Here is a 25444-nt window from a genome sequence, read left to right on the forward strand (position 1 = left end):
TTTGACATCTCACTGTTGCTCAAGTATTAGAAATGATGCGCTGAACTGAAAGTGCATCATTTCTTTGAAAGGTTGGTGTTTTTGGCAAAAACATTCTGAGGACCTCACTTTCCCTGACCGGGAATTGAACCCGGGCCGCGGAGGTGAGAGCACCGAATCCTAGCCACTAGACCACCAGGGAGGGATGGTTTAGTTTGACACTCCATGAAAGAAAAGGAAGTTTCCTGAATGAAGTCCAAAGCAATGGAATGTGAGGGAGTGGGCTACTAGGAATCAGTTTTAGAAGGAAGGAGAGTAAAAATGGTTGTGCACAGCAGTCTTAAATTACACCACACAGCAGCTTTACCTGATGGATGTATAGTACTGGCACAAAAAAATTATTTTGAGGAGCTAGACGTTGAGAGTCCCTGGCTCCATGATAAATTGTTCTGGTGCTAAAGAAAGAAGACATTAATGACTCAGATATCAAATATGGTCTAATTGGTTCTGATGAAAAAAATACTTTTGTACAAGAGCACAAGTCTTTTAGTAGCTAACTGAAAAATATTCACTAAGAAAGGAAGATAGCTGACTCTTTGTTTTCAATTTCCATTGCCTGTTTTGACATCTCACTGTTGCTCAAGTATTAAAAATGATGCGCTGAACTGAAAGTGCATCATTTCTTTGAAAGGTTGGTGTTTTTGGCAAAAATATTCAGAGGACCTCACTTGCCCTGACCAGGAATCGAACCCGGGCGGCGGCGGTGAGAGCGCTGAATCCTAGCCACTAGACCACCAGGGAGGGATGGTTTAGTTTGACACTCCATGAAAGAAAAGGAAGTTTCCTGAATGAAGTCCAAAGCAATGGAATGTGAGGGAGTGGGCTACTAGGAATCAGTTTTAGAAGGAAGGAGAGTAAAAATGGTTGTGCACAGCAGTCTTAAATTACACCACACAGCAGCTTTACCTGATGGATGTATAGTACTGGCACGAAAAAATTATTTTGAGGAGCTAGACGTTGAGAGTCCCTGGCTCCATGATAAATTGTTCTGGTGCTAAAGAAAGAAGACATTAATGATTCAGATATCAAATAAGGTCTAATTGGTTCTGATGAAAAAAATACTTTTGTACAAGAGCACAAGTCTTTTAGTAGCTAACTGAAAAATATTCACTAAGAAAGGAAGATAGCTGACTCTTTGTTATCAATTTCCATTGTCTGTTTTGACAACTCACTGTTGCTCAAGTATTAGAAATAATGCGCTGAACTGAAAGTGCATCATTTCTTTGAAAGGTTGGTGTTTTTGGCAAAAATATTCCAAGGACCTCACTTTCCCTGACCGGGAATCGAACCCGGGCCGCGGTGGTGAGAGCGCCGAATCCTAGCCAGTAGACCACCAGGGAGGGATGGTTTAGTTTGACACTCCATGTCAAAAAAAATACTTTTGTACAAGAGCACAAGTCTTTTAGTAGCTAACTGAAAAATATTCACTAAGAAAGGAAGATAGCTGACTCTTTGTTTTCAATTTCCATTGCCTGTTTTGACATCTCACTGTTGCTCAAGTATTAGAAATGATGCGCTGAACTGAAAGTGCATCATTTCTTTGAAAGGTTGGTGTTTTTGGCAAAAATATTCAGAGGACCTCACTTGCCCTGACCAGGAATCGAACCCGGGCGGCGGCGGCGAGAGTGCCGAATCCTAGCCACTAGACCACCAGGGAGGGATGGTTTAGTTTGACACTCCATGAAAGAAAAGGAAGTTTCCTGAATGAAGTCCAAAGCAATGGAATGTGAGGGAGTGGGCTACTAGGAATCAGTTTTAGAAGGAAGGAGAGTAAAAATGGTTGTGCATAGCAGTCTTAAATTACACCACACAGCAGCTTTACCTGATGGATGTATAGTACTGGCACAAAAAAATTATTTTGAGGAGCTAGACGTTGAGTGTCCCTGGCTCCATGATAAATTGTTCTCGTGCTAAAGAAAGAAGACATTAATTATTCAGATATCAAATATGGTCTAATTGGTTCTGATGAAAAAAATACTTTTGTACAAGAGCACAAGTCTTTTAGTAGGTAACTGAAAAATATTCACTAAGAAAGGAATATAGCTGACTCTTTGTTATCAATTTCCATTGTCTGTTTTGACATCTCACTGTTGCTCAAGTATTAGAAATGATGTGCTGAACTGAAAGTGCATCATTTCTTTGAAAGGTTGGTGTTTTTGGCAAAAACATTCCGAGGACCTCACTTTCCCTGACCGGGAATCGAACCCGGACCGCGGTGGTGAGAGCGCCGAATCCTAGCCACTAGACCACCAGGGAGGGATGGTTTAGTTTGACACTCCATGAAAGAAAAGGAAGTTTCCTGAATGAAGTCCAAAGCAATGGAATGTGAGGGAGTGGGCTACTAGGAATCAGTTTTAGAAGGAAGGAGAGTAAAAATGGTTGTGCACAGCAGTCTTAAATTACACCACACAGCAGCTTTACCTGATGGATGTATAGTACTGGCACGAAAAAATTATTTTGAGGAGCTAGACGTTGAGAGTCCCTGGCTCCATGATAAATTGTTCTGGTGCTAAAGAAAGAAGACATTAATGATTCAGATATCAAATAAGGTCTAATTGGTTCTGATGAAAAAAATACTTTTGTACAAGAGCACAAGTCTTTTAGTAGCTAACTGAAAAATATTCACTAAGAAAGGAAGATAGCTGACTCTTTGTTATCAATTTCCATTGTCTGTTTTGACAACTCACTGTTGCTCAAGTATTAGAAATAATGCGCTGAACTGAAAGTGCATCATTTCTTTGAAAGGTTGGTGTTTTTGGCAAAAATATTCCAAGGACCTCACTTTCCCTGACCGGGAATCGAACCCGGGCCGCGGCGGTGAGAGCGCCGAATCCTAGCCAGTAGACCACCAGGGAGGGATGGTTTAGTTTGACACTCCATGTCAAAAAAAATACTTTTGTACAAGAGCACAAGTCTTTTAGTAGCTAACTGAAAAATATTCACTAAGAAAGGAAGATAGCTTACTCTTTGTTTTCAATTTCCATTGCCTGTTTTGACATCTAACTGTTGCTCAAGTATTAGAAATGATGCGCTGAACTGAAAGTGCATCATTTCTTTGAAAGGTTGGTGTTTTTGGCAAAAACATTCCGAGGACCTCACTTTCCCTGACCGGGAATCAAACCCGGGCCGCGGCGGTGAGAGCGCCGAATCCTAGCCGCTAGACCACCAGGGAGGGATGGTTTAGTTTGACACTCCATGAAAGAAAAGGAAGTTTCCTGAATGAAGTCCAAAGCAATGGAATGTGAGGGAGTGGGCTACTAGGAATCAGTTTTAGAAGGAAGGAGAGTAAAAATGGTTGTGCACAGCAGTCTTAAATTACACCACACAGCAGCTTTACCTGATGGATGTATAGTACTGGCACGAAAAAATTATTTTGAGGAGCTAGACGTTGAGAGTCCCTGGCTCCATGATAAATTGTTCTGGTGCTAAAGAAAGAAGACATTAATGACTCAGATATCAAATATGGTCTAATTGGTTCTGATGAAAAAAATACTTTTGTACAAGAGCACAAGTCTTTTAGTAGCTAACTGAAAAATATTCACTAAGAAAGGAAGATAGTTGACTCTTTGTTTTCAATTTCCATTGCCTGTTTTGACATCTCACTGTTGCTCAAGTATTAGAAATGATGCGCTGAACTGAAAGTGCATCATTTCTTTGAAAGGTTGGTGTTTTTGGCAAAAATATTCAGAGGACCTCACTTGCCCTGACCAGGAATCGAACCCGGGCGGCGGCGGTGAGAGCGCCGAATCCTAGCCACTAGACCACCAGGGAGGGATGGTTTAGTTTGACACTCCATGAAAGAAAAGGAAGTTTCCTGAATGAAGTCCAAAGCAATGGAATGTGAGGGAGTGGGCTACTAGGAATCAGTTTTAGAAGGAAGGAGAGTAAAAATGGTTGTGCACAGCAGTCTTAAATTACACCACACAGCAGCTTTACCTGATGGATGTATAGTACAGGCACAAAAAAATTATTTTGAGGAGCTAGACGTTGAGAGTCCCTGGCTCCATGATAAATTGTTCTGGTGCTAAAGAAAGAAGACATTAATGATTCAGATATCAAATAAGGTCTAATTGGTTCTGATGAAAAAAATACTTTTGTACAAGAGCACAAGTCATTTAGTAGCTAACTGAAAAATATTCACTAAGAAAGGAAGATAGCTGACTCTTTGTTATCAATTTCCATTGTCTGTTTTGACAACTCACTGTTGCTCAAGAATTAGAAATAATGCGCTGAACTGAAAGTGCATCATTTCTTTGAAAGGTTGGTGTTTTTGGCAAAAATATTCCAAGGACCTCACTTTCCCTGACTGGGAATCGAACCCGGGCCGCGGAGGTGAGAGCGCCGAATCCTAGCCAGTAGACCACCAGGGAGGGATGGTTTAGTTTGACACTCCATGTCAAAAAAAATACTTTTGTACAAGAGCACAAGTCTTTTAGTAGCTAACTGAAAAATATTCACTAAGAAAGGAAGATAGCTGACTCTTTGTTTTCAATTTCCATTGCCTGTTTTGACATCTCACTGTTGCTCAAGTATTAGAAATGATGCGCTGAACTGAAAGTGCATCTTTTCTTTGAAAGGTTGGTGTTTTTGGCAAAAATATTCAGAGGACCTCACTTTCCCTGACCAGGAATCGAACCCGGGCGGCGGCGGTGAGAGCGCCGAATCCTAGCCACTAGACCACCAGGGAGGGATGGTTTAGTTTGACACTCCATGAAAGAAAAGGAAGTTTCCTGAATGAAGTCCAAAGCAATGGAATGTGAGGGAGTGGGCTACTAGGAATCAGTTTTAGAAGGAAGGAGAGTAAAAATGGTTGTGCATAGCAGTCTTAAATTACACCACACAGCAGCTTTACCTGATGGATGTATAGTACTGGCACAAAAAAATTATTTTGAGGAGCTAGACGTTGAGTGTCCCTGGCTCCATGATAAATTGTACTCGTGCTAAAGAAAGAAGACATTAATGATTCAGATATCAAATATGGTCTAATTGGTTCTGATGAAAAAAATACTTTTGTACAAGAGCACAAGTCTTTTAGTAGCTAACTGAAAAATATTCACTAAGAAAGGAAGATAGCTGACTCTTTGTTATCAATTTCCATTGTCTGTTTTGACATCTCACTGTTGCTCAAGTATTAGAAATGATGCGCTGAACTGAAAGTGCATCATTTCTTTGAAAGGTTGGTGTTTTTGGCAAAAACATTCTGAGGACCTCACTTTCCCTGATCGGGAATTGAACCCGGGCCGCGGCGGTGAGAACGCCGAATCCTAGCCACTAGACCACCAGGGAGGGATGGTTTAGTTTGACACTCCATGAAAGAAAAGGAAGTTTCCTGAATGAAGTCCAAAGCAATGGAATGTGAGGGAGTGGGCTACTAGGAATCAGTTTTAGAAGGAAGGAGAGTAAAAATGGTTGTGCACAGCAGTCTTAAATTACACCACACAGCAGCTTTACCTGATGGATGTATAGTACTGGCACGAAAAAATTATTTTGAGGAGCTAGACGTTGAGAGTCCCTGGCTCCATGATAAATTGTTCTGGTGCTAAAGAAAGAAGACATTAATGACTCAGATATCAAATATGGTCTAATTGGTTCTGATGAAAAAAATACTTTTGTACAAGAGCACAAGTCTTTTAGTAGCTAACTGAAAAATATTCACTAAGAAAGGAAGATAGCTGACTCTTTGTTTTCAATTTCCATTGCCTGTTTTGACATCTCACTGTTGCTCAAGTATTAAAAATGATGCGCTGAACTGAAAGTGCATCATTTCTTTGAAAGGTTGGTGTTTTTGGCAAAAATATTCAGAGGACCTCACTTGCCCTGACCAGGAATCGAGCCCGGGCGGCGGCGGTGAGAGCGCCAAATCCTAGCCACTAGACCACCAGGGAGGGATGGTTTAGTTTGACACTCCATGAAAGAAAAGGAAGTTTCCTGAATGAAGTCCAAAGCAATGGAATGTGAGGGAGTGGGCTACTAGGAATCAGTTTTAGAAGGAAGGAGAGTAAAAATGGTTGTGCACAGCAGTCTTAAATTACACCACACAGCAGCTTTACCTGATGGATGTATAGTACTGGCACGAAAAAATTATTTTGAGGAGCTAGACGTTGAGAGTCCCTGGCTCCATGATAAATTGTTCTGGTGCTAAAGAAAGAAGACATTAATGATTCAGATATCAAATAAGGTCTAATTGGTTCTGATGAAAAAAATACTTTTGTACAAGAGCACAAGTCTTTTAGTAGCTAACTGAAAAATATTCACTAAGAAAGGAAGATAGCTGACTCTTTGTTATCAATTTCCATTGTCTGTTTTGACAACTCACTGTTGCTCAAGTATTAGAAATGATGCGCTGAACTGAAAGTGCATCATTTCTTTGAAAGGTTGGTGTTTTTGGCAAAAATATTCAGAGGACCTCACTTGCCCTGACCAGGAATCGAACCCGGGTGGCGGCGGTGAGAGCGCCGAATCCTAGCCACTAGACCACCAGGGAGGGATGGTTTAGTTTGACACTCCATGAAAGAAAAGGAAGTTTCCTGAATGAAGTCCAAAGCAATGGAATGTGAGGGAGTGGGCTACTAGGAATCAGTTTTAGAAGGAAGGAGAGTAAAAATGGTTGTGCACAGCAGTCTTAAATTACACCACACAGCAGCTTTACCTGATGGATGTATAGTACTGGCACAAAAAAATTATTTTGAGGAGCTAGACGTTGAGAGTCCCTGGCTCCATGATAAATTGTTCTGGTGCTAAAGAAAGAAGACATTAATGATTCAGATATCAAATAAGGTCTAATTGGTTCTGATGAAAAAAATACTTTTGTACAAGAGCACAAGTCATTTAGTAGCTAACTGAAAAATATTCACTAAGAAAGGAAGATAGCTGACTCTTTGTTATCAATTTCCATTGTCTGTTTTGACAACTCACTGTTGCTCAAGTATTAGAAATTAGCGCTGAACTGAAAGTGCATCATTTCTTTGAAAGGTTGGTGTTTTTGGCAAAAATATTCAAAGGACCTCACTTTCCCTGACTGGGAATCGAACCCGGGCCGCGGAGGTGAGAGCGCCAAATCCTAGCCAGTAGACCACCAGGGAGGGATGGTTTAGTTTGACACTCCATGTCAAAAAAAATACTTTTGTACAAGAGCACAAGTCTTTTAGTAGCTAACTGAAAAATATTCACTAAGAAAGGAAGATAGCTGACTCTTTGTTTTCAATTTCCATTGCCTGTTTTGACATCTCACTGTTGCTCAAGTATTAGAAATGATGCGCTGAACTGAAAGTGCATCATTTCTTTGAAAGGTTGGTGTTTTTGGCAAAAATATTCAGAGGACCTCACTTGCCCTGACCAGGAATCGAACCCGGGCGGCGGCGGTGAGAGCGCCGAATCCTAGCCACTAGACCACCAGGGAGGGATGGTTTAGTTTGACACTCCATGAAAGAAAAGGAAGTTTCCTGAATGAAGTCCAAAGCAATGGAATGTGAGGGAGTGGGCTACTAGGAATCAGTTTTAGAAGGAAGGAGAGTAAAAATGGCTGTGCATAGCAGTCTTAAATTACACCACACAGCAGCTTTACCTGATGGATGTATAGTACTGGCACAAAAAAATTATTTTGAGGAGCTAGACGTTGAGTGTCCCTGGCTCCATGATAAATTGTTCTCGTGCTAAAGAAAGAAGACATTAATGATTCAGATATCAAATATGGTCTAATTGGTTCTGATGAAAAAAATACTTTTGTACAAGAGCACAAGTCTTTTAGTAGCTAACTGAAAAATATTCACTAAGAAAGGAAGATAGCTGACTCTTTGTTATCAATTTCCATTGTCTGTTTTGACATCTCACTGTTGCTCAAGTATTAGAAATGATGCGCTGAACTGAAAGTGCATCATTTCTTTGAAAGGTTGGTGTTTTTGGCAAAAACATTATGAGGACCTCACTTTCCCTGACCGGGAATTGAACCCGGGCCGCGGCGGTGAGAGCGCCGAATCCTAGCCACTATACCACCAGGGAGGGATGGTTTAGTTTGACACTCAATGAAAGAAAAGGAAGTTTCCTGAATGAAGTCCAAAGCAATGGAATGTGAGGGAGTGGGCTACTAGGAATCAGTTTTAGAAGGAAGGAGAGTAAAAATGGTTGTGCACAGCAGTCTTAAATTACACCACACAGCAGCTTTACCTGATGGATGTATAGTACTGGCACAAAAAAATTATTTTGAGGAGCTAGACGTTGAGAGTCCCTGTCTCCATGATAAATTGTTCTGGTGCTAAAGAAAGAAGACATTAATGACTCAGATATCAAATATGGTCTAATTGGTTCTGATGAAAAAAATACTTTTGTACAAGAGCACAAGTCTTTTAGTAGCTAACTGAAAAATATTCACTAAGAAAGGAAGATAGCTGACTCTTTGTTTTCAATTTCCATTGCCTGTTTTGACATCTCACTGTTGCTCAAGTATTAAAAATGATGTGCTGAACTGAAAGTGCATCATTTCTTTGAAAGGTTGGTGTTTTTGGCAAAAATATTCAGAGGACCTCACTTGCCCTGACCAGGAATCGAACCCGGGCGGCGGTGGTGAGAGCGCCGAATCCTAGCCACTAGACCACCAGGGAGGGATGGTTTAGTTTGACACTCCATGAAAGAAAAGGAAGTTTCCTGAATGAAGTCCAAAGCAATGGAATGTGAGGGAGTGGGCTACTAGGAATCAGTTTTAGAAGGAAGGAGAGTAAAAATGGTTGTGCACAGCAGTCTTAAATTACACCACACAGCAGCTTTACCTGATGGATGTATAGTACTGGCACGAAAAAATTATTTTGAGGAGCTAGACGTTGAGAGTCCCTGGCTCCATGATAAATTGTTCTGGTGCTAAAGAAAGAAGACATTAATGACTCAGATATCAAATATGGTCTAATTGGTTCTGATGAAAAAAATACTTTTGTACAAGAGCACAAGTCTTTTAGTAGCTAACTGAAAAATATTCACTAAGAAAGGAAGATAGCTGACTCTTTGTTTTCAATTTCCATTGCCTGTTTTGACATCTCACTGTTGCTCAAGTATTAAAAATGATGTGCTGAACTGAAAGTGCATCATTTCTTTGAAAGGTTGGTGTTTTTGGCAAAAATATTCAGAGGACCTCACTTGCCCTGACCAGGAATCGAACTCGGGCGGCGGTGGTGAGAGCGCCGAATCCTAGCCACTAGACCACCAGGGAGGGATGGTTTAGTTTGACACTCCATGAAAGAAAAGGAAGTTTCCTGAATGAAGTCCAAAGCAATGGAATGTGAGGGAGTGGGCTACTAGGAATCAGTTTTAGAAGGAAGGAGAGTAAAAATGGTTGTGCACAGCAGTCTTAAATTACACCACACAGCAGCTTTACCTGATGGATGTATAGTACTGGCACGAAAAAATTATTTTGAGGAGCTAGACGTTGAGAGTCCCTGGCTCCATGATAAATTGTTCTGGTGCTAAAGAAAGAAGACATTAATGATTCAGATATCAAATAAGGTCTAATTGGTTCTGATGAAAAAAATACTTTTGTACAAGAGCACAAGTCTTTTAGTAGCTAACTGAAAAAAATTCACTAAGAAAGGAAGATAGCTGACTCTTTGTTATCAATTTCCATTGTCTGTTTTGACAACTCACTGTTGCTCAAGTATTAGAAATAATGCGCTGAACTGAAAGTGCATCATTTCTTTGAAAGGTTGGTGTTTTTGGCAAAAATATTCCAAGGACCTCACTTTCCCTGACCGGGAATCGAACCCGGGCCGCGGCAGTGAGAGCGCCGAATCCTAGCCAGTAGACCACGAGGGAAGGATGGTTTAGTTTGACACTCCATGTCAAAAAAAATACTTTTGTACAAGAGCACAAGTCTTTTAGTAGCTAACTGAAAAATATTCACTAAGAAAGGAAGATAGCTTACTCTTTGTTTTAAATTTCCATTGCCTGTTTTGACATCTCACTGTTGCTCAAGTATTAGAAATGATGCGCTGAACTGAAAGTGCATCATTTCTTTGAAAGGTTGGAGTTTTTGGCCAAAATTTTCCGAGGAACTCACTTTCCCTGACCGGGAATCGAACCCGGGACGCGGCGGTGAGAGCGCCGAATCCTAGCCACTAGACCACCAGGGAGGGATGGTTTAGTTTGACACTCCATGAAAGAAAAGGAAGTTTCCTGAATGAAGTCCAAAGCAATGGAATGTGAGGGAGTGGGCTACTAGGAATCAGTTTTAGAAGGAAGGAGAGTAAAAATGGTTGTGCATAGCAGTCTTAAATTACACCACACAGCAGCTTTACCTGATGGATGTATAGTACTGGCACAAAAAAATTATTTTGAGGAGCTAGACGTTGAGTGTCCCTGGCTCCATGATAAATTGTTCTCGTGCTAAAGAAAGAAGACATTAATGATTCAGATATCAAATATGGTCTAATTGGTTCTGATGAAAAAAATACTTTTGTACAAGAGCACAAGTCTTTTAGTAGGTAACTGAAAAATATTCACTAAGAAAGGAAGATAGCTGACTCTTTGTTATCAATTTCCATTGTCTGTTTTGACATCTAACTGTTGCTCAAGTATTAGAAATGATGCGCTGAACTGAAAGTGCATCATTTCTTTGAAAGGTTGGTGTTTTTGGCAAAAATATTCCGAGGACCTCACTTTCCCTGACCGGGAATCGACCCCGGGCCGCGGCGGTGAGAGCGCCGAATCCTAGCCACTAGACCACCAGGGAGGGATGGTTTTGTTTGACACTCCATGAAAGAAAAGGAAGTTTCCTGAATGAAGTCCAAAGCAATGGAATGTGAGGGAGTGGGCTACTAGGAATCAGTTTTAGAAGGAAGGAGAGTAAAAATGGTTGTGCATAGCAGTCTTAAATTACACCACACAGCAGCTTTACCTGATGGATGTATAGTACTGGCACGAAAAAATTATTTTGAGGAGCTAGACGTTGAGAGTCCCTGGCTCCATGATAAATTGTTCTGGTGCTAAAGAAAGAATACATTAATGACTCAGATATCAAATATGGTCTAATTGGTTCTGATGAAAAAAATACTTTTGTACAAGAGCACAAGTCTTTTAGTAGCTAACTGAAAAATATTCACTAAGAAAGGAAGATAGCTGACTCTTTGTTATCAATTTCCATTGTCTGTTTTGACAACTCACTGTTGCTCAAGTATTAGAAATGATGCGCTGAACTGAAAGTGCATCATTTCTTTGAAAGGTTGGTGTTTTTGGCAAAAATATTCCGAGGACCTCACTTTCCCTGACCGGGAATCGACCCCGGGCCGCGGCGGTGAGAGCGCCGAATCCTAGCCACTAGACCACCAGGGAGGGATGGTTTTGTTTGACACTCCATGAAAGAAAAGGAAGTTTCCTGAATGAAGTCCAAAGCAATGGAATGTGAGGGAGTGGGCTACTAGGAATCAGTTTTAGAAGGAAGGAGAGTAAAAATGGTTGTGCATAGCAGTCTTAAATTACATCACACAGCAGCTTTACCTGATGGATGTATAGTACTGGCACGAAAAAATTATTTTGAGGAGCTAGACGTTGAGAGTCCCTGGCTCCATGATAAATTGTTCTGGTGCTAAAGAAAGAAGACATTAATGATTCAGATATCAAATAAGGTCTAATTGGTTCTGATGAAAAAAATACTTTTGTACAAGAGCACAAGTCTTTTAGTAGCTAACTGAAAAAAATTCACTAAGAAAGGAAGATAGCTGACTCTTTGTTATCAATTTCCATTGTCTGTTTTGACAACTCACTGTTGCTCAAGTATTAGAAATAATGCGCTGAACTGAAAGTGCATCATTTCTTTGAAAGGTTGGTGTTTTTGGCAAAAATATTCCAAGGACCTCACTTTCCCTGACCGGGAATCGAACCCGGGCCGCGGCAGTGAGAGCGCCGAATCCTAGCCAGTAGACCACGAGGGAAGGATGGTTTAGTTTGACACTCCTTGTCAAAAAAAATACTTTTGTACAAGAGCACAAGTCTTTTAGTAGCTAACTGAAAAATATTCACTAAGAAAGGAAGATAGCTTACTCTTTGTTTTAAATTTCCATTGCCTGTTTTGACATCTCACTGTTGCTCAAGTATTAGAAATGATGCGCTGAACTGAAAGTGCATCATTTCTTTGAAAGGTTGGAGTTTTTGGCCAAAATTTTCCGAGGAACTCACTTTCCCTGACCGGGAATCGAACCCGGGACGCGGCGGTGAGAGCGCCGAATCCTAGCCACTAGACCACCAGGGAGGGATGGTTTAGTTTGACACTCCATGAAAGAAAAGGAAGTTTCCTGAATGAAGTCCAAAGCAATGGAATGTGAGGGAGTGGGCTACTAGGAATCAGTTTTAGAAGGAAGGAGAGTAAAAATGGTTGTGCATAGCAGTCTTAAATTACACCACACAGCAGCTTTACCTGATGGATGTATAGTACTGGCACAAAAAAATTATTTTGAGGAGCTAGACGTTGAGTGTCCCTGGCTCCATGATAAATTGTTCTCGTGCTAAAGAAAGAAGACATTAATGATTCAGATATCAAATATGGTCTAATTGGTTCTGATGAAAAAAATACTTTTGTACAAGAGCACAAGTCTTTTAGTAGGTAACTGAAAAATATTCACTAAGAAAGGAAGATAGCTGACTCTTTGTTATCAATTTCCATTGTCTGTTTTGACATCTAACTGTTGCTCAAGTATTAGAAATGATGCGCTGAACTGAAAGTGCATCATTTCTTTGAAAGGTTGGAGTTTTTGGCCAAAATTTTCCGAGGAACTCACTTTCCCTGACCGGGAATCGAACCCGGGACGCGGCGGTGAGAGCGCCGAATCCTAGCCACTAGACCACCAGGGAGGGATGGTTTAGTTTGACACTCCATGAAAGAAAAGGAAGTTTCCTGAATGAAGTCCAAAGCAATGGAATGTGAGGGAGTGGGCTACTAGGAATCAGTTTTAGAAGGAAGGAGAGTAAAAATGGTTGTGCATAGCAGTCTTAAATTACACCACACAGCAGCTTTACCTGATGGATGTATAGTACTGGCACAAAAAAATTATTTTGAGGAGCTAGACGTTGAGTGTCCCTGGCTCCATGATAAATTGTTCTCGTGCTAAAGAAAGAAGACATTAATGATTCAGATATCAAATATGGTCTAATTGGTTCTGATGAAAAAAATACTTTTGTACAAGAGCACAAGTCTTTTAGTAGGTAACTGAAAAATATTCACTTAGAAAGGAAGATAGCTGACTCTTTGTTATCAATTTCCATTGTCTGTTTTGACATCTAACTGTTGCTCAAGTATTAGAAATGATGCGCTGAACTGAAAGTGCATCATTTCTTTGAAAGGTTGGTGTTTTTGGCAAAAATATTCCGAGGACCTCACTTTCCCTGACCGGGAATCGACCCCGGGCCGCGGCGGTGAGAGCGCCGAATCCTAGCCACTAGACCACCAGGGAGGGATGGTTTTGTTTGACACTCCATGAAAGAAAAGGAAGTTTCCTGAATGAAGTCCAAAGCAATGGAATGTGAGGGAGTGGGCTACTAGGAATCAGTTTTAGAAGGAAGGAGAGTAAAAATGGTTGTGCATAGCAGTCTTAAATTACACCACACAGCAGCTTTACCTGATGGATGTATAGTACTGGCACAAAAAAATTATTTTGAGGAGCTAGACGTTGAGTGTCCCTGGCTCCATGATAAATTGTTCTCGTGCTAAAGAAAGAAGACATTAATGATTCAGATATCAAATATGGTCTAATTGGTTCTGATGAAAAAAATACTTTTGTACAAGAGCACAAGTCTTTTAGTAGGTAACTGAAAAATATTCACTTAGAAAGGAAGATAGCTGACTCTTTGTTATCAATTTCCATTGTCTGTTTTGACATCTAACTGTTGCTCAAGTATTAGAAATGATGCGCTGAACTGAAAGTGCATCATTTCTTTGAAAGGTTGGTGTTTTTGGCAAAAATATTCCGAGGACCTCACTTTCCCTGACCGGGAATCGACCCCGGGCCGCGGCGGTGAGAGCGCCGAATCCTAGCCACTAGACCACCAGGGAGGGATGGTTTTGTTTGACACTCCATGAAAGAAAAGGAAGTTTCCTGAATGAAGTCCAAAGCAATGGAATGTGAGGGAGTGAGCTACTAGGAATCAGTTTTAGAAGGAAGGAGAGTAAAAATGGTTGTGCATAGCAGTCTTAAATTACACCACACAGCAGCTTTACCTGATGGATGTATAGTACTGGCACGAAAAAATTATTTTGAGGAGCTAGACGTTGAGAGTCCCTGGCTCCATGATAAATTGTTCTGGTGCTAAAGAAAGAATACATTAATGACTCAGATATCAAATATGGTCTAATTGGTTCTGATGAAAAAAATACTTTTGTACAAGAGCACAAGTCTTTTAGTAGCTAACTGAAAAATATTCACTAAGAAAGGAAGATAGCTGACTCTTTGTTATCAATTTCCATTGTCTGTTTTGACAACTCACTGTTGCTCAAGTATTAGAAATGATGCGCTGAACTGAAAGTGCATCATTTCTTTGAAAGGTTGGTGTTTTTGGCAAAAATATTCCGAGGACCTCACTTTCCCTGACCGGGAATCGACCCCGGGCCGCGGCGGTGAGAGCGCCGAATCCTAGCCACTAGACCACCAGGGAGGGATGGTTTTGTTTGACACTCCATGAAAGAAAAGGAAGTTTCCTGAATGAAGTCCAAAGCAATGGAATGTGAGGGAGTGGGCTACTAGGAATCAGTTTTAGAAGGAAGGAGAGTAAAAATGGTTGTGCATAGCAGTCTTAAATTACACCACACAGCAGCTTTACCTGATGGATGTATAGTACTGGCACGAAAAAATTATTTTGAGGAGCTAGACGTTGAGAGTCCCTGGCTCCATGATAAATTGTTCTGGTGCTAAAGAAAGAAGACATTAATGACTCAGATATCAAATATGGTCTAATTGGTTCTGATGAAAAAAATACTTTTGTACAAGAGCACAAGTCTTTTAGTAGCTAACTGAAAAATATTCACTAAGAAAGGAAGATAGCTGACTCTTTGTTATCAATTTCCATTGTCTGTTTTGACAACTCACTGTTGCTCAAGTATTAGAAATGATGCGCTGAACTGAAAGTGCATCATTTCTTTGAAAGGTTGGTGTTTTTGGCAAAAATATTCCGAGGACCTCACTTTCCCTGACCGGGAATCGAACCCGGGCCGCGGCGGTGAGAGCGCCGAATCCTAGCCACTAGACCACCAGGGAGGGATGGTTTAGTTTGACACTCCATGAAAGAAAAGGAAGTTTCCTGAATGAAGTCCAAAGCAAAGGAATGTGAGAGAGTGGGCTACTAGGAATCAGTTTTAGAGGGAAGGAGAGTAAAAATGGTTGTGCATAGCAGTCTTAAATTACACCACACAGCAGCTTTACCTGATGGATGTATAGTACTGGCACGAAAAAATTATTTTGAGGAGCTAGACGTTGAGAGTCCCTGGCTCCATGATAAATTGTTCTGGTGCTAAAGAAAGAAGACATTAATGACTCAGATATCAAATATGGTCTAATTGGTTCTGATGAAAAAAATACTTTTGTACAAGAGCACAAGTCTTTTAGTAGCTAACTGAAAAATATTCACTAAGAAAGGAAGATAGCTGACTCTTTGTTATCAATTTCCATTGTCTGTTTTGACAACTCACTGTTGCTCAAGTATTAGAAATGATGCGCTGAACTGAAAGTGCATCATTTCTTTGAAAGGTTGGTGTTTTTGGCAAAAACATTCCGAGGACCTCACTTTCACTGACCGGGAATCGAACCCGGGCAGCGGCGGTGAGAGCGCCGAATCCTAGCCTCTAGACCACCAGTGAGGGATGGTTTAGTTTGACACTCCATGAAAGAAAAGGAAGTTTCCTGAATGAAGTCCAAAGCAATGGAATGTGAGGGAGTGGGCTACTAGGAATCAGTATTAGAAGGAAGGAGAGTAAAAATGGTTGTGCATAGCAGTCTTAAATTACACCACACAGCAGCTTTACCTGATGGATGTATAGTACTGGCACGAAAAAATTATTTTGAGGAGCTAGACGTTGAGAGTCCCTGGCTCCATGATAAATTGTTCTGGTGCTAAAGAAAGAAGACATTAATGACTCAGATATCAAATATGGTCTAATTGGTTCTGATGAAAAAAATACTTTTGTACAAGAGCACAAGTCTTTTAGTAGCTAACTGAAAAATATTCACTAAGAAAGGAAGATAGCTGACTCTTTGTTATCAATTTCCATTGTCTGTTTTGACAACTCACTGTTGCTCAAGTATTAGAAATGATGCGCTGAACTGAAAGTGCATCATTTCTTTGAAAGGTTGGTGTTTTTGGCAAAAACATTCCGAGGACCTCACTTTCACTGACCGGGAATCGAACCCGGGCAGCGGCGGTGAGAGCGCCGAATCCTAGCCTCTAGACCACCAGTGAGGGATGGTTTAGTTTGACACTCCATGAAAGAAAAGGAAGTTTCCTGAATGAAGTCCAAAGCAATGGAATGTGAGGGAGTGGGCTACTAGGAATCAGTATTAGAAGGAAGGATAGTAAAAATGGTTGTGCATAGCAGTCTTAAATTACACCACACAGCAGCTTTACCTGATGGATGTATAGTTCTGGCACGAAAAAATTATTTTGAGGAGCTAGACGTTGAGAGTCCCTGGCTCCATGATAAATTGTTCTGGTGCTAAAGAAAGAAGACATTAATGACTCAGATATCAAATATGGTCTAATTGGTTCTGATGAAAAAAATACTTTTGTACAAGAGCACAAGTCTTTTAGTAGCTAACTGAAAAATATTCACTAAGAAAGGAAGATAGCTGACTCTTTGTTATCAATTTCCATTGTCTGTTTTGACATCTCACTGTTGCTCAAGTATTAGAAATGATGCGCTGAACTGAAAGTGCATCATTTCTTTGAAAGGTTGGTGTTTTTGGCAAAAACATTCCGAGGACCTCACTTTCACTGACCGGGAATCGAACCCGGGCCGCGGCGGTGAGAGCGCCGAATCCTAGCCTCTAGACCACCAGGGAGGGATGGTTTAGTTTGACACTCCATGAAAGAAAAGGAAGTTTCCTGAATGAAGTCCAAAGCAATGGAATGTGAGGGAGTGGGCTACTAGGAATCAGTTTTAGAAGGAAGGAGAGTAAAAATGGTTGTGCATAGCAGTCTTAAATTACACCACACAGCAGCTTTACCTGATGGATGTATAGTACTGGCACGAAAAAATTATTTTGAGGAGCTAGACGTTGAGAGTCCCTGGCTCCATGATAAATTGTTCTGGTGCTAAAGAAAGAAGACATTAATGACTCAGATATCAAATATGGTCTAATTGGTTCTGATGAAAAAAATACTTTTGTACAAGAGCACAAGTCTTTTAGTAGCTAACTGAAAAATATTCACTAAGAAAGGAAGATAGCTGACTCTTTGTTATCAATTTCCATTGTCTGTTTTGACAACTCACTGTTGCTCAAGTATTAGAAATGATGCGCTGAACTGAAAGTGCATCATTTCTTTGAAAGGTTGGTGTTTTTGGCAAAAGTATTCCGAGGACCTCACTTTCCCTGACAGGGAATCGAACCCGGACCGCGGCAGTGAGAGCACCGAATCCTAGCCACTAGACCACCCGGGAGGGATGGTTTAGTTTGACACTCCATGAAAGAAAAGGAAGTTTCCTGAATGAAGTCCAAAGCAATGGAATGTGAGGGAGTGGGCTACTAGGAATCAGTTTTAGACGGAAGGAGAATAAAAATGGTTGTGCATAGCAGTCTTAAATTACACCACACAGCAGCTTTACCTGATGGATGTATAGTACTGGCACGAAAAAATTATTTTGAGGAGCTAGACGTTGAGAGTCCCTGGCTCCATGATAAATTGTTCTCGTGCTAAAGAAAGAAGACATTAATGATTCAGATATCAAATATGGTCTAATTGGTTCTGATGAAAAAAATACTTTTGTACAAGAGCACAAGTCTTTTAGTAGCTAATTGAAAAATATTCACTAAGAAAGGAAGATAGCTGACTCTTTGTTATCAATTTCCATTGTCTGTTTTGACATCTCACTGTTGCTCAAGTATTAGAAATGATGCGCTGAACTGAAAGTGCATCATTTCTTTGAAAGGTTGGTGTTTTTGGCAAAAACATTCCGAGGACCTCACTTTCACTGACCGGGAATCGAACCCGGGCCGCGGCGGTGAGAGCACCGAATCCTAGCCTCTAGACAACCAGGGAGGGATGGTTTAGTTTGACACTCCATGAAAGAAAAGGAAGTTTCCTGAATGAAGTCCAAAGCAATGGAATGTGAGGGAGTGGGCTACTAGGAATCAGTTTTAGAAGGAAGGAGAGTAAAAATGGTTGTGCATAGCAGTCTTAAATTACACCACACAGCAGCTTTACCTGATGGATGTATAGTACTGGCACAAAAAAATTATTTTGAGGAGCTAGACGTTGAGTGTCCCTGGCTCCATGATAAATTGTTCTCGTGCTAAAGAAAGAAGACATTAATGATTCAGATATCAAATATGGTCTAATTGGTTCTGATGAAAAAAATACTTTTGTACAAGAGCACAAGTCTTTTAGTAGCTAACGGAAAAATATTCACTAAGAAAGGAAGATAGCTGACTCTTTGTTATCAATTTCCATTGTCTGTTTTGACATCTCACTGTTGCTCAAGTATTAGAAATGATGCGCTGAACTGAAAGTGCATAATTTCTTTGAAAGGTTGGTGTTTTTGGCAAAAACATTCCGAGGACCTCACTTTCACTGACCGGGAATCGAACCCGGGCCGCGGCGGTGAGAGCGCCGAATCCTAGCTTCTAGACCACCAGGGAGGGATGGTTTAGTTTGACACTCCATGAAAGAAAAGGAAGTTTCCTGAATGAAGTCCAAAGCAATGGAATGTGAGGGAGTGGGCTACTAGGAATCAGTTTTAGAAGGAAGGAGAGTAAAAATGGTTGTGCATAGCAGTCTTAAATTACACCACACAGCAGCTTTACCTGATGGATGTATAGTACTGGCACGAAAAAATTATTTTGAGGAGCTAGACGTTGAGAGTCCCTGGCTCCATGATAAATTGTTCTGGTGCTAAAGAAAGAAGACATTAATGACTCAGATATCAAATATGGTCTAATTGGTTCTGATGAAAAAACTACTTTTGTACAAGAGCACAAGTCTTTTAGTAGCTAACTGAAAAATATTCACTAAGAAAGGAAGATAGCTGACTCTTTGTTATCAATTTCCATTGTCTGTTTTGACAACTCACTGTTGCTCAAGTATTAGAAATGATGCGCTGAACTGAAAGTGCATCATTTCTTTGAAAGGTTGGTGTTTTTGGCAAAAATATTCAGAGGACCTCACTTTCCCTGACCGGGAATCAAACCCGGGCCGCGGCGGTGAGAGCGCCGAATCCTAGCCACTAGACCACCAGGGAGGGATGTTTTAGTTTGACCCTCCATGAAAGAAAAGGAAGTTTCCTGAATGAAGTCCAAAGCAATGGAATGTGAGGGAGTGGGCTACTAGGAATCAGTTTTAGAAGGAAGGAGAGTAAAAATGGTTGTGCATAGCAGTCTTAAATTACACCACACAGCAGCTTTACCTGATGGATGTATAGTACTGGCACGAAAAAATTATTTTGAGGAGCTAGACGTTGAGAGTCCCTGGCTCCATGATAAATTGTTCTGGTGCTAAAGAAAGAAGACATTAATGACTCAGATATCAAATATGGTCTAATTGGTTCTGATGAAAAAAATACTTTTGTACAAGAGCACAAGTCTTTTAGTAGCTAACTGAAAAATATTCACTAAGAAAGGAAGATAGCTGACTCTTTGTTATCAATTTCCATTGTCTGTTTTGACAACTCACTGTTGCTCAAGTATTAGAAATGATGCGCTGAACTGAAAGTGCATCATTTCTTTGAAAGGTTGGTGTTTTTGGCAAAAACATTCCGAGGACCTCACTTTCACTGACCGGGAATCGAACCCGGGCCGCGGCGGTGAGAGTGCCGAATCCTAGCCTCTAGACCACCAGGGAGGGATGGTTTAGTTTGACACTCCATGAAAGAAAAGGAAGTTTCCTGAATGAAGTCCAAAGCAATGGAATGTGAGGGAGTGGGCTACTAGGAATCAGTTTTAGAAGGAAGGAGAGTAAAAATGGTTGTGCATAGCAGTCTTAAATTACACCACACAGCAGCTTTACCTGATGGATGTATAGTACTGGCACAAAAAAATTATTTTGAGGAGCTAGACGTTGAGTGTCCCTGGCTCCATGATAAATTGTTCTCGTGCTAAAGAAAGAAGACATTAATGATTCAGATATCAAATATGGTCTAATTGGTTCTGATGAAAAAAATACTTTTGTACAAGAGCACAAGTCTTTTAGTAGGTAACTGAAAAATATTCACTAAGAAAGGAAGATAGCTGACTCTTTGTTATCAATTTCCATTGTCTGTTTTGACATCTCACTGTTGCTCAAGTATTAGAAATGATGCGCTGAACTGAAAGTGCATAATTTCTTTGAAAGGTTGGTGTTTTTGGCAAAAACATTCCGAGGACCTCACTTTCACTGACCGGGAATCGAACCCGGGCCGCGGCGGTGAGAGCGCCGAATCCTAGCCTCTAGACCACCAGGGAGGGATGGTTTAGTTTGACACTCCATGAAAGAAAAGGAAGTTTCCTGAATGAAGTCCAAAGCAATGGAATGTGAGGGAGTGGGCTACTAGGAATCAGTTTTAGAAGGAAGGAGAGTAAAAATGGTTGTGCATAGCAGTCTTAAATTACACCACACAGCAGCTTTACCTGATGGATGTATAGTACTGGCACGAAAAAATTATTTTGAGGAGCTAGACGTTGAGAGTCCCTGGCTCCATGATAAATTGTTCTGGTGCTAAAGAAAGAAGACATTAATGACTCAGATATCAAATATGGTCTAATTGGTTCTGATGAAAAAAATACTTTTGTACAAGAGCACAAGTCTTTTAGTAGCTAACTGAAAAATATTCACTAAGAAAGGAAGATAGCTGACTCTTTGTTATCAATTTCCATTGTCTGTTTTGACAACTCACTGTTGCTCAAGTATTAGAAATGATGCGCTGAACTGAAAGTGCATCATTTCTTTGAAAGGTTGGTGTTTTTGGCAAAAATATTCAGAGGACCTCACTTTCCCTGACCGGGAATCAAACCCGGGCCGCGGCGGTGAGAGCGCCGAATCCTAGCCACTAGACCACCAGGGAGGGATGTTTTAGTTTGACACTCCATGAAAGAAAAGGACGTTTCCTGAATGAAGTCCAAAGCAATGGAATGTGAGGGAGTGGGCTACTAGGAATCAGTTTTAGAAGGAAGGAGAGTAAAAATGGTTGTGCATAGCAGTCTTAAATTACACCACACAGCAGCTTTACCTGATGGATGTATAGTACTGGCACGAAAAAATTATTTTGAGGAGCTAGACGTTGAGAGTCCCTGGCTCCATGATAAATTGTTCTGGTGCTAAAGAAAGAAGACATTAATGACTCAGATATCAAATATGGTCTAATTGGTTCTGATGAAAAAAATACTTTTGTACAAGAGCACAAGTCTTTTAGTAGCTAACTGAAAAATATTCACTAAGAAAGGAAGATAGCTGACTCTTTGTTATCAATTTCCATTGTCTGTTTTGACAACTCACTGTTGCTCAAGTATTAGAAATGATGCGCTGAACTGAAAGTGCATCATTTCTTTGAAAGGTTGGTGTTTTTGGCAAAAATATTCCGAGGACCTCACTTTCCCTGACCGGGAATTGACCCCGGGCCGCGGCGGTGAGAGCGCCGAATCCTAGCCACTAGACCACCAGGGAGGGATGGTTTTGTTTGACACTCCATGAAAGAAAAGGAAATTTCCTGAATGAAGTCCAAAGCAATGAAATGTGAGGGAGTGGGCTACTAGGAATCAGTTTTAGAAGGAAGGAGAGTAAAAATGGTTGTGCATAGCAGTCTTAAATTACACCACACAGCAGCTTTACCTGATGGATGTATAGTACTGGCACGAAAAAATTATTTTGAGGAGCTAGACGTTGAGAGTCCCTGGCTCCATGATAAATTGTTCTGGTGCTAAAGAAAGAAGACATTAATGACTCAGATATCAAATATGGTCTAATTGGTTCTGATGAAAAAAATACTTTTGTACAAGAGCACAAGTCTTTTAGTAGCTAACTGAAAAATATTCACTAAGAAAGGAAGATAGCTGACTCTTTGTTATCAATTTCCATTGTCTGTTTTGACAACTCACTGTTGCTCAAGTATTAGAAATGATGCGCTGAACTGAAAGTGCATCATTTCTTTGAAAGGTTGGAGTTTTTGGCAAAAACATTCCGAGGACCTCACTTTCCCTGACCGGGAATCGAACCCGGGCCGCGGCGGTGAGAGTGCCGAATCCTAGCCTCTAGACCACCAGGGAGGGATGGTTTAGTTTGACACTCCATGAAAGAAAAGGAAGTTTCCTGAATGAAGTCCAAAGCAATGGAATGTGAGGGAGTGGGCTACTAGGAATCAGTTTTAGAAGGAAGGAGAGTAAAAATGGTTGTGCATAGCAGTCTTAAATTACACCACACAGCAGCTTTACCTGATGGATGTATAGTACTGGCACGAAAAAATTATTTTGAGGAGCTAGACGTTGAGTGTCCCTGGCTCCATGATAAATTGTTCTCGTGCTAAAGAAAGAAGACATTAATGATTCAGATATCAAATATGGTCTAATTGTTTCTGATGAAAAAAATACTTTTGTACAAGAGCACAAGTCTTTTAGTAGGTAACTGAAAAATATTCACTAAGAAAGGAAGATAGCTGACTCTTTGTTATCAATTTCCATTGTCTGTTTTGACATCTCACTGTTGCTCAAGTATTAGAAATGATGCGCTGAACTGAAAGTGCATAATTTCTTTGAAAGGTTGGTATTTTTGGCAAAAACATTCCGAGGACCTCACTTTCACTGACCGGGAATCGAACCCGGGCCGCGGCGGTGAGAGCGCCGAATCCTAGCCTCTAGACCACCAGGGAGGGATGGTTTAGTTTGACACTCCATGAAAGAAAAGGAAGTTTCCTGAATGAAGTCCAAAGCAATGGAATGTGAGGGAGTGGGCTACTAGGAATCAGTTTTAGAAGGAAGGAGAGTAAAAATGGTTGTGCATAGCAGTCTTAAATTACACCACACAGCAGCTTTACCTGATGGATGTATAGTACTGGCACGAAAAAATTATTTTGAGGAGCTAGACGTTGAGAGTCCCTGGCTCCATGATAAATTGTTCTGGTGCTAAAGAAAGAAGACATTAATGACTCAGATATCAAATATGGTCTAATTGGTTCTGATGAAAAAAATACTTTTGTACAAGAGCACAAGTCTTTTAGTAGCTAACTGAAAAATATTCACTAAGAAAGGAAGATAGCTGACTCTTTGTTATCAATTTCCATTGTCTGTTTTGACAACTCACTGTTGCTCAAGTATTAGAAATGATGCGCTGAACTGAAAGTGCATCATTTCTTTGAAAGGTTGGTGTTTTTGGCAAAAATATTCCGAGGACCTCACTTTCCCTGACCGGGAATTGACCCCGTGCCGCGGCGGTGAGAGCGCCGAATCCTAGCCACTAGACCACCTAGGAGGGATGGTTTTGTTTGACACTCCATGAAAGAAAAGGAAATTTCCTGAATGAAGTCCAAAGCAATGGAATGTGAGGGAGTGGGCTACTAGGAATCAGTTTTAGAATGAAGGAGAGTAAAAATGGTTGTGCATAGCAGTCTTAAATTACACCACACAGCAGCTTTACCTGATGGATGTATAGTACTGGCACGAAAAAATTATTTTGAGGAGCTAGACGTTGAGTGTCCCTGGCTCCATGATAAATTGTTCTCGTGCTAAAGAAAGAAGACATTAATGATTCAGATATCAAATATGGTCTAATTGGTTCTGATGAAAAAAATACTTTTGTACAAGAGCACAAGTCTTTTAGTAGGTAACTGAAAAATATTCACTAAGAAAGGAAGATAGCTGACTCTTTGTTATCAATTTCCATTGTCTGTTTTGACATCTCACTGTTGCTCAAGTATTAGAAATGATGCGCTGAACTGAAAGTGCATCATTTCTTTGAAAGGTTGGTATTTTTGGCAAAAACATTCCGAGGACCTCACTTTCACTGACCGGGAATCGAACCCGGGCCGCGGCGGTGAGAGCGCCGAATCCTAGCCTCTAGACCACCAGGGAGGGATGGTTTAGTTTGACACTCCATGAAAGAAAAGGAAGTTTCCTGAATGAAGTCCAAAGCAATGGAATGTGAGGGAGTGGGCTACTAGGAATCAGTTTTAGAAGGAAGGAGAGTAAAAATGGTTGTGCATAGCAGTCTTAAATTACACCACACAGCAGCTTTACCTGATGGATGTATAGTACTGGCACGAAAAAATTATTTTGAGGAGCTAGACGTTGAGAGTCCCTGGCTCCATGATAAATTGTTCTGGTGCTAAAGAAAGAAGACATTAATGACTCAGATATCAAATATGGTCTAATTGGTTCTGATGAAAAAAATACTTTTGTACAAGAGCACAAGTCTTTTAGTAGCTAACTGAAAAATATTCACTAAGAAAGGAAGATAGCTGACTCTTTGTTATCAATTTCCATTGTCTGTTTTGACAACTCACTGTTGCTCAAGTATTAGAAATGATGCGCTGAACTGAAAGTGCATCATTTCTTTGAAAGGTTGGTGTTTTTGGCAAAAATATTCCGAGGACCTCACTTTCCCTGACCGGGAATTGACCCCGGGCCGCGGCGGTGAGAGCGCCGAATCCTAGCCACTAGACCACCAGGGAGGGATGGTTTTGTTTGACACTCCATGAAAGAAAAGGAAATTTCCTGAATGAAGTCCAAAGCAATGGAATGTGAGGGAGTGGGCTACTAGGAATCAGTTTTAGAAGGAAGGAGAGTAAAAATGGTTGTGCATAGCAGTCTTAAATTACACCACACAGCAGCTTTACCTGATGGATGTATAGTACTGGCACGAAAAAATTATTTTGAGGAGCTAGACGTTGAGAGTCCCTGGCTCCATGATAAATTGTTCTGGTGCTAAAGAAAGAAGACATTAATGACTCAGATATCAAATATGGTCTAATTGGTTCTAATGAAAAAAATACTTTTGTACAAGAGCACAAGTCTTTTAGTAGCTAACTGAAAAATATTCACTAAGAAAGGAAGATAGCTGACTCTTTGTTATCAATTTCCATTGTCTGTTTTGACAACTCACTGTTGCTCAAGTATTAGAAATGATGCGCTGAACTGAAAGTGCATCATTTCTTTGAAAGGTTGGTGTTTTTGGCAAAAATATTCCGAGGACCTCACTTTCCCTGACCGGGAATCGAACCCGGGCCACGGCAGTGAGAGCGCCGAATCCTAGCCACTAGACCACCAGGGAG

General features: G+C 40.7%; 8 non-coding genes across 8 annotated transcripts; all 8 read right to left on the bottom strand.

The window, feature by feature from the left end:
- Nucleotides 1-7965: 7965 nt before the first annotated feature.
- TRNAE-CUC (transfer RNA glutamic acid (anticodon CUC)) lies at nt 7966-8037 on the bottom strand. The gene has a single exon. It is a non-coding gene; the product is annotated as a tRNA-Glu (tRNA).
- A 2042-nt stretch (nt 8038-10079) lies between these two features.
- Nucleotides 10080-10151, bottom strand: TRNAE-CUC (transfer RNA glutamic acid (anticodon CUC)). Its single transcript has one exon. It is a non-coding gene; the product is annotated as a tRNA-Glu (tRNA).
- A 2042-nt stretch (nt 10152-12193) lies between these two features.
- TRNAE-CUC (transfer RNA glutamic acid (anticodon CUC)) lies at nt 12194-12265 on the bottom strand. The gene has a single exon. It is a non-coding gene; the product is annotated as a tRNA-Glu (tRNA).
- Nucleotides 12266-12792: 527 nt separating this feature from the next.
- TRNAE-CUC (transfer RNA glutamic acid (anticodon CUC)) lies at nt 12793-12864 on the bottom strand. Its single transcript has one exon. It is a non-coding gene; the product is annotated as a tRNA-Glu (tRNA).
- A 2324-nt stretch (nt 12865-15188) lies between these two features.
- On the bottom strand, nt 15189-15260 carry TRNAE-CUC (transfer RNA glutamic acid (anticodon CUC)). The gene has a single exon. It is a non-coding gene; the product is annotated as a tRNA-Glu (tRNA).
- A 4121-nt stretch (nt 15261-19381) lies between these two features.
- Nucleotides 19382-19453, bottom strand: TRNAE-CUC (transfer RNA glutamic acid (anticodon CUC)). The gene has a single exon. It is a non-coding gene; the product is annotated as a tRNA-Glu (tRNA).
- A 1725-nt stretch (nt 19454-21178) lies between these two features.
- TRNAE-CUC (transfer RNA glutamic acid (anticodon CUC)) lies at nt 21179-21250 on the bottom strand. The gene has a single exon. It is a non-coding gene; the product is annotated as a tRNA-Glu (tRNA).
- A 4121-nt stretch (nt 21251-25371) lies between these two features.
- On the bottom strand, nt 25372-25443 carry TRNAE-CUC (transfer RNA glutamic acid (anticodon CUC)). Its single transcript has one exon. It is a non-coding gene; the product is annotated as a tRNA-Glu (tRNA).
- Nucleotide 25444: the final 1 nt, after the last annotated feature.

This window comes from Taudactylus pleione, unplaced genomic scaffold (assembly GCF_031769625.1).
Source record: "Taudactylus pleione unplaced genomic scaffold, aTauple2 ptg000174l, whole genome shotgun sequence".
In the NCBI taxonomy this organism is placed as follows: Eukaryota; Metazoa; Chordata; class Amphibia; order Anura; family Myobatrachidae; genus Taudactylus; species Taudactylus pleione.